Source organism: Geotrypetes seraphini, chromosome 5, assembly GCF_902459505.1.
Source record: "Geotrypetes seraphini chromosome 5, aGeoSer1.1, whole genome shotgun sequence".
Lineage (NCBI taxonomy): Eukaryota > Metazoa > Chordata > Amphibia > Gymnophiona > Dermophiidae > Geotrypetes > Geotrypetes seraphini.
In genome coordinates, this window is record NC_047088.1 from 138035427 (window position 1) to 138052008 (window position 16582).

General features: G+C 45.1%; 4 non-coding genes across 4 annotated transcripts; 1 reads left to right on the forward strand and 3 right to left on the reverse strand.

The window, feature by feature from the left end:
- Positions 1-116: 116 nt before the first annotated feature.
- Positions 117-188, reverse strand: TRNAW-CCA. The gene has a single exon. It is a non-coding gene; the product is annotated as a tRNA-Trp (tRNA).
- A 637-nt stretch (positions 189-825) lies between these two features.
- On the forward strand, positions 826-920 carry TRNAI-UAU. The gene is made up of 2 exons: positions 826-863; positions 885-920. It is a non-coding gene; the product is annotated as a tRNA-Ile (tRNA).
- A 1132-nt stretch (positions 921-2052) lies between these two features.
- TRNAW-CCA lies at positions 2053-2124 on the reverse strand. The gene has a single exon. It is a non-coding gene; the product is annotated as a tRNA-Trp (tRNA).
- Positions 2125-6776: 4652 nt separating this feature from the next.
- Positions 6777-6848, reverse strand: TRNAW-CCA. Its single transcript has one exon. It is a non-coding gene; the product is annotated as a tRNA-Trp (tRNA).
- Between the last annotated feature and the right edge of the window lie 9734 nt (positions 6849-16582).

Consider the following 16582-nt stretch of genomic DNA (forward strand, 5'->3'; position numbering starts at 1 on the left):
TTTCTACTGGGAAACATCCTTTGTTTTTATTGTTTCTATATTCGGACACGCTAACGGCAATAACAAAGAGATTTTCAGAACAAGCAGCTAAATAGGGATATAACCAAAAGGTGCCATGACCCAGGTGTGATTTGAACACACAGCCTTCTGATCTGGAGTCAGACGCGCTACCGTTGCGCCACAGGGTCCGCTGAGAGAATCTGGCATGTACATATAACATCTTGGGTCCTCTGGAATGACTCCCGTTTCCAACTCAGGCTTCATCTGCTCATAGCACACTCTCAGAAGCAGATTCCCAAACAGGCACTAACAGTTATGTCAGTAAGCACGATTGAAACGGAGACAGCATAAGATGGTTTGTAGAGGTATGGGAATTCACAAACAGAGGAAATGAAACTCTCCTAAAGAGTTTCCAAAAGATACCGTAAATAGGGCTGGGCAAGATGTGGCTGAGATGGAAATCTCTAGCTGGAGAGAACCTAACAGACCTTTCTACCCTCCTGTGCCGTGTTTGTGTGTGACCCGGGGAATATTGACAGCCACACTTTCTGGCTATAAGCTGGAAAGTATCCGTATCAGCAGAGTCAGACTGAAAGGGGCCAATCATAACTAGGGTCAACTGAACTGATGCCGGGGTGATCTAGCAGGTAAGCCACTTATGATACTGTATATCTTTATTTGATGTATTCTTTCCTTCTTTTCCAAGAAAATAAGCAGTAAGCTGCCACCGGCTACTGGAGAACCATTAGTACCTGGGGAGAAGAAGAAGGAGAAGGCGGAGGAGGAAAGGAAGAAACAGGAGCACATTGGACACTTAAGCATCTTGCTCTAGTGGCGCAATCGGTTAGCGCACGGTACTTATAAGGCAGTACTTGCTCAGGGACATGCCGAGGCTGTGAGTTCAATCCTCACCTGGAGCATGCTTTTTCTCTTACCTACTTGCAGTGTCATGCCAATGTAGAAAGATAGAAAAGATCATCTTATAGACTAGAAAGAGGCAACTGCCGATAACTTCCTCTGAGCAAATATATATAAAATAAATCAGCCAATATACAGCCTAATAGTGGCTTATCTTCAGTGAGAACAAATATTCAAGGCGCTGCTGGAAGAAGCCCAACAGATCACTAGAGAGAAAGGGGTTATGGGTGGATTTCTTGAAATGACAGAGACCTTAGACAGCCGGGGGGGAAAATAGAACCAGTACCAACCACAGTCCAAAATATACCCTACTCTACCCTGGCCAACCCAACAATGAAAAACACACACAGCAAAAACCTACCCCATCCTCCTTTCAATTCACTATACGCATCTCCAGATTTCAAATATTTAGCATTTTCCTCAAAGTCATCTAATGAATCGCTGCTTGGCCTTCAAATGGCATTCTATTCCACCAAACAGGAGATTTGCATCCTATAAGAGTTTGTTCTTTCAGCTCGAGATATCTGTAGCTGTTCAACCGGATGGCGCGTGCCAGAAGGACCATTCCAACCTCAGCTTCCTCTCTGCCCTGCACCTGAGAAAGTGAGAGAGAGATTGTTCTAGTCAAATACAGGACTATAAGATAGATACGGCAGAGCCATTTACAGAGGACAGAGAGGAAGGCATGACTTGAACCCACTTGAGGACAGCAGTCATTATGTAATTCTATAAGGACAGGGCCACATCATTTTGCATGTCCAAGGTGAGAATGGTCAGAAAGTTATTTTTTCACTTCCATCAACCTGTTTAAGTCTTGAGATGGTTTGTTTTCCTCCATTGATCTCTGCTCTTTATTTCTACTGGTGAGCTACATTATTTGCAAAACAATTTTGCCCCCATTATCTGGGGAGTCTTTCTCCCTGTATGTGTTTGAGTTTGGCAGCCCTGACTTCAATTCCTTGTTTTCTTACCCACAGCTTCCACCGACTTTTTTCTCAGAAGGGTTCATCTTCTGGACGTGCTACTGGGAAATTTCCTTTGGTTTTTTTGTTTCTATATTCGGACACGCTAACGGCAATAACAAAGAGATTTTCAGAACAAGCAGCTAAATAGGGATATAACCAAAAGGTGCCATGACCCAGGTGTGATTTGAACACACAGCCTTCTGATTTGGAGTCAGACACGCTATCGTTGCGCCACAGGGTCCGCTGAGAGAATCTTGCATCTACATATAACATCTTGGGTCCTCTGGAATGACTCCCGTTTCCAACTCTGGCTTCCCCTGCTCATAGCACACTCTCAGAAGCAGATTCTCAAACAGGCACTAACAGTTATGTCAGTAAGTACGCTTGTAATGGAGACAGCATAAGATGGTTTGTAGAGGTATGGGAATTCACAAACCGAGGAAATGAAACTCTTCTAAGAGTTTCCAAAAGATACCGTGAATAGTACTGGGCAAGATGTGGCTGAGATGGAAAACTCTAGCTGGAGAAATTCTAACAGACCTTTCTACCCATCTGTGCCGTGTTTGTGTGTGACCCGGGGAATATTGACAGCCACACTTTGTGGCTAGAAGCTGGAAAGTATCCGTATCAGCAGAATAAGTCTGGAAGTGGCCAATCATAACTAGGGTCAATTGAAATGATGCAGTGGTGATCTAGCAGGTTAGCAACTTATGATACTGCATATCTTTATTTGATGCATTCTTTCCTTCCTTTCTAAGAAAATAAGCAGTAAGCTGTCACCGGCTTCTGGAGAACCATTGGTACCTAGGCAGAAGAAGAAGGAGAAGGCGGAGGAAGGAAGGAAGAAACAGATTGCTCTGAAAAGAGAAGATGGAACTTCTATCTACGTGGGTGTAGTCTACAGACCTCCGACTCAATCGCAGCAAATTGATAAGGATCTGATTGTGGATATCCAAAAGTTTGTAAGGAAAGAGGAGGTTCTGCTGTTGGGAGATTTCAACCTGCCGGATGCGGACTGGAATGTTCCATCTGCGGAATCGGAAAGAAGTAGGGAGATTGTGATTGCCTTCAAGAGGCTCTGCTCAGACAAATGGTGACGGAACCCACAAGGGAAAAAGCGATATTGGATCTGGTCCTCACAAATGGAGAGAGTATCTCTAATGTTCGAGTGGGTGCTCACCTGGGTAGTAGCGATCATCAAACGGTTTAGTTTGATATAACGGCTAAAGTGGAGAGCGGCCGCACGATACTTAAAGTCCTAGATTTCAAACGTACGGACTTTAATGCAATGGGAAAGTACCTGAAGAAAGAGCTGTTAGGATGGGAGGACATAAGAGAAGTGGAAAGACAGTGGTCTAAGCTGAAAGGAGCGATAAAAATGGCTACGGACCTTTATGTGAAGAAAATCAATAAAAACAAGAGAAAAAGGAAGCCGATATGGTTCTCCAACCTAGTGGCTGAGAAAATAAAGGCGAAAGAGTTGGCGTTCATGAAATATAAAAAAAACCCAAGAAGAGGAGAGCAGAAAGGACTACAGGGTGAAACTGAAAGAAGCCAAGAGAGAGATATGTTTGGCGAAGGCACAGGCGTTAGAACAAATGGCTAAAAATGTAAAAAAGGGAGATAAAAATTTTTTCAGATATATTAGTGAAAGGAGGAAGATAAAAAATGGAATTGCTAGGCTAAAAGATGCTGGGAACAAATATGTGGAGAGTGATGAGGAGAAAGCAAATGTGCTAAACAAATACTTCTGTTCTGTGTTCACAGAAGAAAATCCTGGAGAAGGACCGAGATTGTCTGGCAAAGTTACACGAGAAAATGGAGTAGATTCTGCGCCGTTCACGGAGGAGGGTGTTTAAGAGCAACTTGAAAAACTGAAGGTGGACAAAGCGATGGGACTAGACGGGATCCATCCCAGGATACTAAGGGAGCTCAGAGAGGTTCTGGCGAGTCCTATTAAAGACTTGTTCAACAAATCTCTGGAGACAGGAGTGATTCCTGGGGATTGGAGGAGAGCGGATGTGGTCCCTATTGATAAAAGTGGTCATAGGGATGAAGCAGGAAACTACAGGCCGGTGAGCCTCACTTCAGTTGTTGGAAAAATAATGGAAGTGTTGCTGAAAGAAAGGATAGTGTATTTCCTTGAATCTAATGGGTTACAGGATCCGAGGCAACATGGCTTTACAAAAGGTAAATCGTGCCAAACGAACCTGATTGAATTTTTTGATTGGGTGACCAGAGAGCTGGATCGAGGACATATGCTAGATGTAATTTACTTGGATTTCAACAAAGCCTTTGATACAGTTCCTCATAGGAGGCTGTTGAACAAACTTGAAGGGCTGAAGTTAGGACCCAAAGTGGTGAACTGGGTCAGAAACTGGCTGTCGGACAGACGCCAGAGGGTGTTGGTTAATGGAAGTCGCTCGAAGGAAGGAAAGGTGACTAGTGCAGTCCCTCAGGGTTCGGTGCTGGGGCCAATCCTGTTCAATATGTATGTAAGTGACATTGCTGAAGAGTTAGAAGGAAAAGTGTGCCTTTTTGCAGATGATACCAAGATTTGTAACAGAGTAGACAGCGAAGAGGGAGTGGAAAATATGAAAAAGGATCTGCAAAAGTTAGAGGAATGGTCTAATGCCTGGCAACTAAAATTCAACGCAAAAAAATGCAGAGTAATACATTTGGGGATTAATAATAGGAAGGAACCGTATATGCTGGGAGGAGAGAAGCTGATATGCACGGACGGGGAGAGGGACCTTGGGGTGATAGTGTCCGAAGATCTAAAGGCGAAAAAACAGTGTGACAAGGCAGTGGCTGCTGCCAGAAGGATTCTGGGCTGTATAAAGAGAGGCGTAGTCAGTAGAAGGAAGAAGGTGTTGATGCCCCTGTACAGGTCATTGGTGAGGCCCCACTTGGAGTATTGTGTTCAGTTTTGGAGACCGTATCTGGCGAAAGACGTAAGAAGACTTGAGGCGGTCCAGAGGAGGGCGACGAAAATGATAGGAGGCTTGCGCCAGAAGACGTATGAGGAGAGACTGGAAGCCCTGAATATGTATACACTAGAGGAAAGGAGAGACAGGGGAGATATGATTCAGACGTTCAAATACTTAAAGGGTATTAACGTAGAACAAAATCTTTTCCAGAGAAAGGAAAATGGTAAAACCTGAGGACATAATTTGAGGTTGAGGGGTGGTAGATTCAGGGGCAATGTTAGGAAATTCTACTTTACGGAGAGGGTGGTGGATGCCTGGAATGCGCTCCCGAGAGAGGTGGTGGAGAGTAAAACTGTGACTGAGTTCAAAGAAGCGTGGGATGAACACAGAAGATTTAGAATCAGAAAATAATATTAAAGATTGAACTAGGCCAGTTACTGGGCAGACTTGTACGGTCTGTGTCTGTGCATGGCCGTTTGGAGGAGGATGGGCAGGGGAGGGCTTCAATGGCTGGGAGGGTGTAGATGGGCTGGAGTAAGTCTTAATAGAGATTTCGGCAGTTGGAACCCAAGCACAGTACCGGGTAAAGCTTTGGATTCTCATCCAGAAATAGCTAAGAAGAAAAAAAAAAAAAAAAAAAATTAAATTGAATCAGGTTGGGCAGACTGGATGGACCATTCGGGTCTTTATCTGCCGTCATCTACTATAGAAGCACAGTAGATACTTCAGCATGTTGCTCCAGTCTCGCAATCGGTTAGCGTGTGGTACTTGCTCAGGGACATGCCGAAGCTGTGAGTTCAATCCTCACTTGGAGAATGCTTTTTCTCTTACCTACTTGCAGTGTCATGCCAAGGTAGAAAGATAGAAAAGATCGTCTTGTAGACTACCAAGTGGCAACTGCCGTTAACTTCTGCTGAGCAAATATATATAAAATAAAACAGTAAATATACAGCCTAATAGTGACTTTCCTTCAGTGAGAACAAATATTCAAGGCGCTGCTGGAAGAAGCCAAACAGAACACTAGAGAGAAAGGGGGTATGGGTGGATTTCATGAAAGGACAGAGACCTTAGATAGCCGGTGGGGAAAATAGAGCCAGTACCAACCACAGTCCAAAATATACCCTACTCTGCCCTGACCAACCCAACCATGAAAAACACACACAGCCACAACCTGCTCCATCATCTTTCAATTCACTATATTCCTCCCCAGATTTCAAATATTTAGCATTTTCCTCAAAGTCATCTAATCAATCGTTGCTTGGCCTTCAAATGGCATTCTATTCCACCAGACAGGAGAATTACATCCTATAAGAGTTTGTTCTTTCATCTCGAGATTTCTGTAGCTGTTCAACCTTTTGGCACATGCCAGAAGGGCCATTCCAACCTCAGCTTCCTCTCTGCCCTGCACCTGAGAAAGTGAGAGAGAGATTGTTCTAGTCAAATACAGGACTACAAGATAGATACGGCAGAGCCATTTACAGAGGACAGAGAGGAAGGCATGACTTGAACCCACTTGAGGACAGCACAATAGTCATTATGTAATTCTATAAGGACAGGGCCACATCATTTTGCATGTCCAAGGTGAGAATGGTCAGAAAGTTATTTCAAACTTTTTTTTCACTTCCATCAACCTGTATAAATATTGAGATGGTTTGTTTTCCTCCATTGATCTCTGCTCTTTATTTCTACTGGTGAGCTACATTATTTGCAAAGCAATTTTGCTCCTATTATCGGGGGAATCTTTCTCACTGTATGTGTTTGAGTCCTGGCATCCCTGACTTCAATGCTTTGTTTTCTTACCCACAGCTTCCTCCGACTTCTTTCTCAAAAGGATTCACCTTCTGGACTTTCTACTGGGAAACATCCTTTGTTTTTATTGTTTCTATATTCGGACACGCTAACGGCAATAACAAAGAGATTTTCAGAACAAGCAGCTAAATAGGGATATAACCAAAAGGTGCCATGACCCAGGTGTGATTTGAACACACAGCCTTCTGATCTGGAGTCAGACGCGCTACCGTTGCACCACAGGGTCCGCTGAGAGAATCTGGCATGTACATATAACATCTTGGGTCCTCTGGAATGACTCCCGTTTCCAACTCAGGCTTCATCTGCTCATAGCACACTCTCAGAAGTAGATTCCCAAACAGGCACTAACAGTCATGTCAGTAAGCACGATTGAAACGGAGACAGCATAAGATGGTTTGTAGAGGTATGGGAATTCACAAACAGAGGAAATGAAACTCTCTTAAAGAGTTTCCAAAAGATACCGTAAATAGTGCTGGGCAAGATGTGGCTGAGATGGAAAACTCTAGCTGGAGAGAACCTAACAGACCTTTCTACCCTCCTGTGCCGTGTTTGTGTGTGACCCGGGGAATATTGACAGCCACACTTTCTGGCTATAAGCTGGAAAGTATCCGTATCAGCAGAGTCAGACTGAAAGGGGCCAATCATAACTAGGGTCAACTGAACTGATGCCGGGGTGATCTAGCAGGTAAGCCACTTATGATACTGTATATCTTTATTTGATGTATTCTTTCCTTCTTTTCCAAGAAAATAAGCAGTAAGCTGCCACCGGCTACTGGAGAACCATTAGTACCTGGGGAGAAGAAGAAGGAGAAGGCGGAGGAGGGAAGGAAGAAACAGGAGCACATTGGACACTTCAGCACATTGCTCTAGTGGTGCAATCGGTTAGGGCGCGGTACTTATAAGGCAGTACTTGCTCAGGGACATGCCGAGGCTGTGAGTTCAATCCTCACCTGGAGCATGCTTTTTCTCTTACCTACTTGCAGTGTCATGCCAATGTAGAAAGATAGAACAGATCATCTTATAGATTAGAAAGTGGCAACTGCCGATAACTTCCTCTGAGCAAATATATATAAAATAAATCAGCCAATATACAGCCTAATAGTGGCTTATCTTCAGTGAGAACAAATATTCAAGGCGCTGCTGGAAGAAGCCCAACAGAACACTAGAGAGAAAGGGGTAATGGGTGGATTTCTTGAAATGACAGAGACCTTAGACAGCCGGGGGGGAAAATAGAACCAGTACCAACCACAGTCCAAAATATACCCTACTCTACCCTGGCCAACCCAACAATGAAAAACACACACAGCAGATTTAAAAATGGCGTCGGCAAATCTGCAAAGGCGGATTATGCTATACACGCTTGACGACATTTGACCCCTGAAGAAGCCATACTAGGCGAAACGGGTCCCGTTGGGCCAGTAGCTCAAGCCGAAGCTATTTTGGGCCAGTAGCTCAAGCCGAAGCTATTTTGCTCAGCAAACAATCTTTCAAACTTCTAAAGATAAGTGTCACGAGTTTTTCACTTTCTGGTTTTTTGTTTGCTATCACTATAAATTGAGCATAAAACGTTCAATATAAAGTTTAAAGTAAAAAAGTGCAGTTAAAAAATCATTATAAAAAAAACACACTGTCAGCCCGATGAAAGAAAACGTGCCAACCTGATAAAATCTGCGTTTTGGTGTGTTCTTTTGGACCACTGTGCAGCACAGGTATCTGAGGGCAACAGTGTTCACACTAAGTGATTTCAAGTCCTTTCTCATTTTGTATTCATAAATTTCTGGGACTTGTCACCATTGTTTTGAAAGTAGTGAATCACTAGGTGAGAATGGTCAGAAAGTTATTTCAAACTTTTTTTCACTTCCATCAACCTGTTTAAGTCTTGAGATGGTTTGTTTTCCTCCATTGATCTCTGCTCTTTATTTCTACTGGTGAGCTACATTATTTACAAGCAATTTTGCACCCACTTTCTCCCTCTTAATGTGTTGGGGTGCTGGCAGGCCTGACTTCAATTCTATTTTTCTTACTCACAGCTTCCACTGAGTTCTTACTTAGAAGGGTTCACCTTCTGGAGTTGCTACTGGGAAACATCCTTTTGTTTTTGTTTTTTTTATTAAGGAATAAGAGGAAAAAGTAAGAGGAAAAGAAGGCCACTTTGGTTTTTAAAAGTAGTAGCAGAGAAGGTAATGAATAAGAGGTTAGCTTTTATAAACTACAAAAGTGGAAGACTGGCATAAATATCTGGAAAAGTTAAGAGAGGCTGATCGAATAGTTAGGAAAACAGAGATATAAATGGAAGAAATAATAGCTGACACGCAGTGGTGTATCAAGGGGGATGCGGTAGGGGGGGGGGTGGAGATACGCCCCGTGTACAGCCTTAGGTGGGGTGCACAGCCGGCCAGGTCCGGAAAATTCTACCGGGCCGATCAGCCTGCCTCTCCCCGACGTCAATTCTGCCGTTGGAAAGGTATTTCGGGCCAGTCAATTGCTGCCTAGCTGGGCGGAAGTTCCTCTCCGACGGCAGTATTGACGTCGGGGAGAGGAATGCTGGTCGGCCCAACACAGGGAAGACGCAGGGAAGGAGAGCTTTGGGTGGCAGCAGCTTTGAGGCATGTTACCCGATGGCGGTGACTTGGGGGGCAGCTCCCCGATGGTGACGGCAATGGCTTGGGGGAGGGCACGAAGAAAGAAAGAAAGGGGGCAGGCAGGGAGACAGAAGGAAAGAAGGGAAACAGAAAAAGAAAGGGGGCATGAAGAGAGAAAAAAAGAAAGGGAGGCAGGGAGAAAGAAAGGGCAGGGAGAGAGGAAGAAAAAGTTGGGGAAGGGAATGAGGTCTGGAGGAGAGGAAGCATACAGGCTGAAAGAAGGGAAGAAAGATTGGATGCACAGTCAGAAAAAGAAAGTGCAACCAGAGACTCATGAAATCACCAGATAACAAGGTAGAAAAAATGATTTTATTTTAAATTTAGTGATCAAAATGTGTCTGAATTTATATCTGCTGTCTATATTTTGCACTATGGCCCCCCTTTTACTAAACTACAATAGCAGTTTTTAGCGCAGGGAGCCTATGAGCGTCGAGAGCAGCCCTGGGCATTCAGCGCAGTTCCCTGCACTAAAAACTGCTATTGTGGTTTAGTAAAAAGGGAGGGGTATATTTGTGTATTTTTGTATGGTTGTTACTGAGGTGACAGTGCATAGAGTCATCTGCCTTGACCTCTTTGAAAAAAAACCCAGAATAGGAATGATAATTAACTTCTTCTCAGCATACAGTGTGCTGTGTGTTTGTTTTAAAATGACCAAGTCAAAATGATCTATCAACAATAAAATTTAAAAAGTGGCTCACAAGCCCAAAAAGTGGGGGAACCCCTGAGCTAGAGCATTGAAGCTGCGTGTTTCTGTCGTAAAGGTCATCTCTGACGCAACCGGAAGTTGCATCAGAAATGACCTTTACGGCAGCCATATGCAACTACAACGGCTGCTGTAAGAAGGCAGTTTAGACATCGCTGGCCACAGGGCAGGGAAGTTTATCAGACCGGGCCTGTTTTCCGGGCTGAGGGGGAGGGGGGAGAAAGCGCCACGAAGGTAAGTGGCAGGGAGTTAGAAAGGGAGAAAAGGTGGGGTGGAGAGGAAAACAGGGTAAAACAGAGGGGGGAGAAGGACGCTGAAAGCACATGGGGAAGACAGAGTGGGAAGAAGATGCTGAATGGAAATGGGGAACAGAGAGTGGGGAGAAGATGCTGAAGGGAAATGAGGAACAGAGAATGGGGAGAAGATGCTGCAGGAAAATGGGGAAGAGAGAGTTGGGAGAAGACGCTGGTAGGGAAGAAGACAGAGATGCCAGACTATGGGAGAAGCGGAGGGAAAAAGATGGGTACCAGACCAATTTGGAAGGAGGGAGAAAGGGAGAGGCACAGTAACAGAGCAAATGGAAGATGCAGAGAGAAGAGAGACAGTGGATGGAAGGAAGAGAGTAACAAGAAGATGAGGAAAGCAGAAACCAGAGAAGACAAAGGTAGAACAAAAATTTTCTATTTATTTATTGCTTTAGGAGACATGTGTCACTGTTTCTGTGGTGTTGCATTGTATGCAGAGTCCAGCTTCTTGCTGGTTCAATTTAACCTTTGTCTATGTATTTCTATTGTATTCCCCCTTTTACAAAACTGTGGAGCATTTTTTAGCGCCAGCCGTGGTGGTAGCAGCTCTGATGCTCAGAATTCTATGAGCGTCAGAGCTGTTACCACCGTGGCTAAAATCCACACTACAGTTTTGTAAAAGGGGGAGGGGTTAGTTTGTGATGACATATTCCATACTAGGCGAAGGTGTTTTCTGTGTTCTGTGTTTTCGAAAGACATGGTTTTTTGTTAGGATTGACGGTGTAGGATTGATCTGTACTAGTCTGGCTTGTTTAGTTTTACAATGGGTGTATTGATGTTGTACTGCTCACTGCAGTATGTAAGATGCTGCCTTTTCCTAGGTACTCATGTGTGACATGTGGCTTGTTACTAAAAATCATGTTTTTCGTACAGATGGGGGGGTGTGCCAAAAAATGATGGGCCCCGGGTGTCACATATGCTAGGTACGCCACTGGTAAAACGGAGAGAGAAGACATTTTTTAGATATATTAGTGATAGGAAGAAGTACAAAAGTGGCATTGTGAGACTCAAAGGTGAAGGGAAGGAATATGTAGAAGCTGATAAAGAAAAGGCCGAATTGCTAACAAATATTTCTGTTCTATGGTCATGGTTGAAGCGTCAGGAGCGGGACCACAGAAGACAAATGTTAATAGGGATGTTGGAGTAATAGACCCTGATCATAGGCTTCAGAATGGGGGGCCCACAGGGGCCATGGCCTCCCCAAAACTTGCTGGGATTGGCATCTTGCTACCGGCCAGTGTGCCTGCTGGTTGGCATGCTGTGCTGTGCCCCTTTGCCTGCATCTACTCCTCCCCCAATCTGCTCACCTGCCACGTGTCTCTTACAAAAGAGCTGTACCGCCCTGCCACTGGACCAGCGTCTTCTCTCCACTGCAGTAAGCTCTAGCGGAAATAGGAAGTGGTCAGAGAGGGTGGGCCGCAGTGAAGTGAAGATGCCGGGCGGTGGCAGGGCGGCGCAGCACTTTTCTAAGAAGCAGCAGGACAGGCAGCAGCACTGACACTGGATGGATCTGAAACTCCTCTTCCTTCCTACCTTCTCCATGGTAGGAGCCGGACCCTTCCACTTCTCTTCCCTCCCCAGGACCCATTCTGACCAATCAGCACTAAAAGGAGCAGAGCCAGAAGAAAAGACCGCCTCTCAGCCTTCGGTGTGAAGCTCCGCCCTCTCCCTTGTGATGTCATCAGCCTTCCAGCTCCAAATCTCGTTCTGCCCTTTGACCACTTCTAACTCTGTAAGGCAAAACCTCTTCAACTTTCCCCAAATTCATTTCGAATCCTGCAAAAAGGAAACTGAGGGAGGAGATTTCCCCCAACAAACACTTCTGCAGTTTCAAACTTGGGATCCTGGGGCTGAGGAAAGGCACTTTGGGAGCCAAGGGAGGTTGTTGCCATAATCCTGCTCTGAGCCAGTGAATTCTCTCTCCTTCTGTTCTGCTGAATCCCAGCACTGGGAAGTCTCCTGAAACAAGTAGGACTCTCCTCTGGGACTGAATTAGATACAGCTCATAACAGCTCTGGCAGTGGCAAGGGGCCAGTGGCAGGGTGGCGCAGTACTTTTTTAAGAAGTTAAACGTAGAGATGCAGTGGTGGGTAGGAGGGAGGAGGAAAGAAAAATAGATGCTGGCAGGGGCACAGAGTGCTGACCAGCAGGCATGCTGGCTGGTAGCTAGGTGTAGAAAACTGGTAGAGAGCAGCATATGGGACTGGGAGAAGAGAGAGATATTGGACTCAGATGAGGGAAGGAGGGCAGGAGGGAGAGAGGGAATGATATAAGATGTGTGAGGGACAGGGAAAGATGGATTTGAGGATGACAGAGGGGGTAGGAGGAGAAAAGGAGAGGTGGCAAAGGGGGGCAGAAGAGGGACAATAAGAGATGGATTTGGAGAAGGACAGAGGTAGTAAGAGAGGGAAAGATGGACCTGAGGGAAGGCAGGGCTAAAGGGAGAAATGGATGTGGAGGGTAAAATGGGGAGAGGGAGAGAGATTTGGTGGAGGGGGCAAGATGGGGAAAGGGAAAGAGATTTAGGGGAGGGGACAGAAGGGGAATGAGAGATGGACAACTCAGGGAAAGAAGAGAAGACATGGCTAGGGAAAGGTGGAGGGGATATGGACTGGGGGCCAGGAGAGGTGAGAGATGTCATACTTGGAAGCACACCAGGACCTCTGGCCATACTCTGCTGCTGCTGCCTATGGCTTTGTGAAGAAAAAAGTGCAGCTGGAAAGAAGGAGGAGACCTATTTGGATGTTTTACAGCCAGCCAGAACACAGGTACACATTCTCAGGAGAGGGCATGAACTTGGGACACAAAAGGGAGAGAGGAATAGAAGCACATTGGGTCACAGGAGGGAGGGAGGGAGGGAGAGGGGCATGTTGGGACACAGAAGGGAGGGGGCAAGAAAGGAAGGGAATGTGAACTTGGGACAAATGGAGGGGGCATGAATTTGGGACATGGAATAAAGAGAGGGGACGTGTTAAGACAGAAGTGAGAGAGGGGCACAAACTTGACACAAAGGCTGGAAAGGAGGTAGGGAGCACTAACATGGGACACAGAAAGGAGGGAGGGGCATGAACTTGGGACATAGGATGGAAGGATGGGGAAAGAGATGCTGGGGTGGAGAGAATAGAAGGGGAGAATTGTTAAGCATGGGTGTGAGTGAGAGTGAAAGAAATGGTGTATATGGGGAAAGGAAGAAAGAGGAGAATTATTGGACATGATGATGGGAGAGGAGTGAGGTAGAGAGAGATAAGAGGGAGAAATGTTGGATATGGTGGAGAGGAAACAGTGGAACAGATGGAAATGGATGCAAGAGGGAGGAATTACATTACATTACATTACATTAGGGACTTCTATTCCGCCTATACCTTGCAGTTCAAGGCAGATTACAAAAGAGCTGACTGGACATTTCCAGTGAAGTTACAACAATTTTTTTTTTCTTGGGGGGGTTACAAAAGAGGAGAGATAGCTGGATAAATTCTGGAAGAACTTGCAAATTGGAAAGTAAATTGACTGTACGTTACTGTGTGATATAACAAATAGATTACAGTTAGAGTACAAATAAGATTACATTACATCAGGGATCTGTATACTTGGTTGGTGTCTTGGGGAGGAAGAGATTACCTAAGTGGAGGCTTTGGGGGAGAATTTATCTGGGAGGAGGGGGAATGTTGGACATGGTGGTGGAGGAAATGGAGGAAGAGATATGGCATGGAGATGGAGAGGGGTGATAAAAGCTGAAATGTTGGACATGGAGCTGGTGGGCAGGGGGGTAAAAAAAATGCTTCACACAGTCTGGGAGACAAGAGAGGGAGAAATATTGGATGTGATAGTAGAAGGGGTGGGAGAGAGGCACCCTGGATCCTTCTCTCCCTCTCTCTTTTTCCCCACTCTCTTTGCAGCAAGGGAGAGAATGAGAGAGAGAGATGGTGGACCGTGAGAGAGAGGAAGACCTTGCACATGGGGATGGAGGAGAGGGGAAGAAATACTGTGCAGTGGTGCTGAAGTTAAAAAGAGTGCACTATGTTTAGTTTAATTTTGTTGTTTAGTTTAATTGTGTATTATTAATAAGATTATATTGTGTGTATATGAAAAATGAATGGAAGAAATGGTGTTTACAATTAGTATTATTATTATGGGGGTAAGTCTAGGGAGGAGCTTGGGCATGACTGGGGCAGGGCCTAGGTTGTAGCTTTTGGGCCCCCCCCAAACAAAAAAGCGTTCTGCTGCCTATGACCCTGATCGATTTTTAGAGGGTTGTCTTTGTAAGGAGCTAGCTAACATAAAGGTAGACAAAGTGATGGAGCCGGATGGTGTACATCCGAGGGTGCTAAAGGAACTTAGGGAAGTTCTAGCAGCTCCACTGACTGACCTATTCAATGAGTCTCTAGAGTTGGGAGTGTTACCGGAGGACTGGAGAAGGGTGGATGTGTTCCCTCTCCACAAAAGTGGAAGTAAGGAAGAAATAGGGAATTACAGACCGGTAAGTCTGTTGAGTAAGATTTGCCTCTTTGCGGTGATACCAAAGTCTGCAATAGAGTAGACACGCCTGATGGTGTGAATAACATGAAGAAAGACCTGGCGAAGATTGAAGAATGGTTTGAAATTTGGCAGCTAAAATTTAATGCTAAGAAATGCAAGGTCATGCATTTGGGCTGCAAAAACCCGAGGGAACGATACAGTTTGAGGGGTGAAGAACTTATATGCATGATGGAAGAGCGGGACTTGAGTGTGAATGTATGTGATAATCTTAACATGGCCAAACAGGTTGAAAAGGTGATGGTGAAAGCTAGAAGGATGCTAGGTTGCATAGGGAGAGGTATGACCAGTAGGAAAAAGGAGGTATTGATGCCTCTATATAAGACTCTAGTAAGACCTCATTTAGAATATTGTGTACAATTCTGGAGGCCGCACCTTCAAAAAGATATAAAAAGGATGGAGTCAGTCCAGAGGAAGGTTACTAAAATGGTCTTCGTCATAAGGCGTATGGGGACAAACTTAAAGATCTCAATCTGTATACTTTCTAGGAAAGGCAGGAGAGGGGAGATATGATAGAGACGTTTAAATACCTACGGAATATAAATGTGCATGAGTTGAGTCTCTTTTATTTGAAGGAAACTGCAATGTGAGGGCATAGGATGAAGTTAAGAGGTGATAGGCTCCGGAGTAATTTAAGGAAATACTTTTTTACAGAAAGGGTGGTAAATGTATGGAACAATCTTCTGGAAGAGGAAACAGAGACTGTGTAAATGCGGGAACAAAACTGAGGCAGTTTGAAGTTGAGGGGAGACGCAAAAAGATCTATTTGGGGGGTCCCCCAGCGGGCAAATATTTGACGAAGCATGGGAGAATTGAGTGTCCATTCGTGAGGCTATAGAAGATGACTCAATCTGTCCGCTTAGCAGTTCCGTTGACCTTGAATCTAAACAGCTCTGAGGAAGATGTTGTGAAGAATTGCTCAATGACACAGCTTCAGAGCTTCCTGACAGAGGGAGTGAGATCCCGTCCCTCCCTGTTTGTTGACATTATACATGGCCACTTGGTTGTCTGTCCGAACAAGAACTACCATGTCGTGGAGGAGATGCTGAAAAGCTTTGAGAGCATAGAAGATCGCTCTGAGTTCCAACAGATTGATATGACTCTGACGGTCTGTTGAAGTCCATAGACCCTGAGTACGGAGACCGTCGACATGGGCTCCCCATGCGTAGGTGGACGAATCGGTTGTGAGAACCTTCTGATGAGGGAGATTGTGGAACAGCAAACCTCTGGAAAGATTGGAAGAGAGCATTCTCCAACGGAGAGACTTCTGCAACAAAGGATTTATTATAATTTGTTGAGATGGCGGGTCCGTGGCTTGTTGCCATTGAGATGCCAGGGTCCAGTGAGGAATGCGAAGGTGAAGTCTGGCAAAAAGAGTCACATGAATTGTAGAAGCCATGTGACCGAGCAGAATCATCATTTGCCGTGCAGAAATGGATGGAAGACGAGAGACCTGATGACAAAGTCGAATGATGGTATCTTGACGTGGTTGTGGAAGGTATGCCCTCAGGTGGACGGTGTTCAGAGTTGCCCCAATGAACTGGAGAGATTGAGATGGGGTTAACTGAGACTTGGGAAAGTTTATCTGGAACCCCAGACTTTGTAGGAATAGAATAGTCTGTTGGGTCGCTGCAATAAACCCTGGAAGAGAGGGGGCCTTGATGAGCCAATCGTCTAGGTATGGAAATACTTGAAGACCTTGTGTGCAAAGAGCTGAAGCTACCACCACCAGACATTTTGTAAATACTCTGGGGGATGAGGCCAAGCCGAAAGGAAG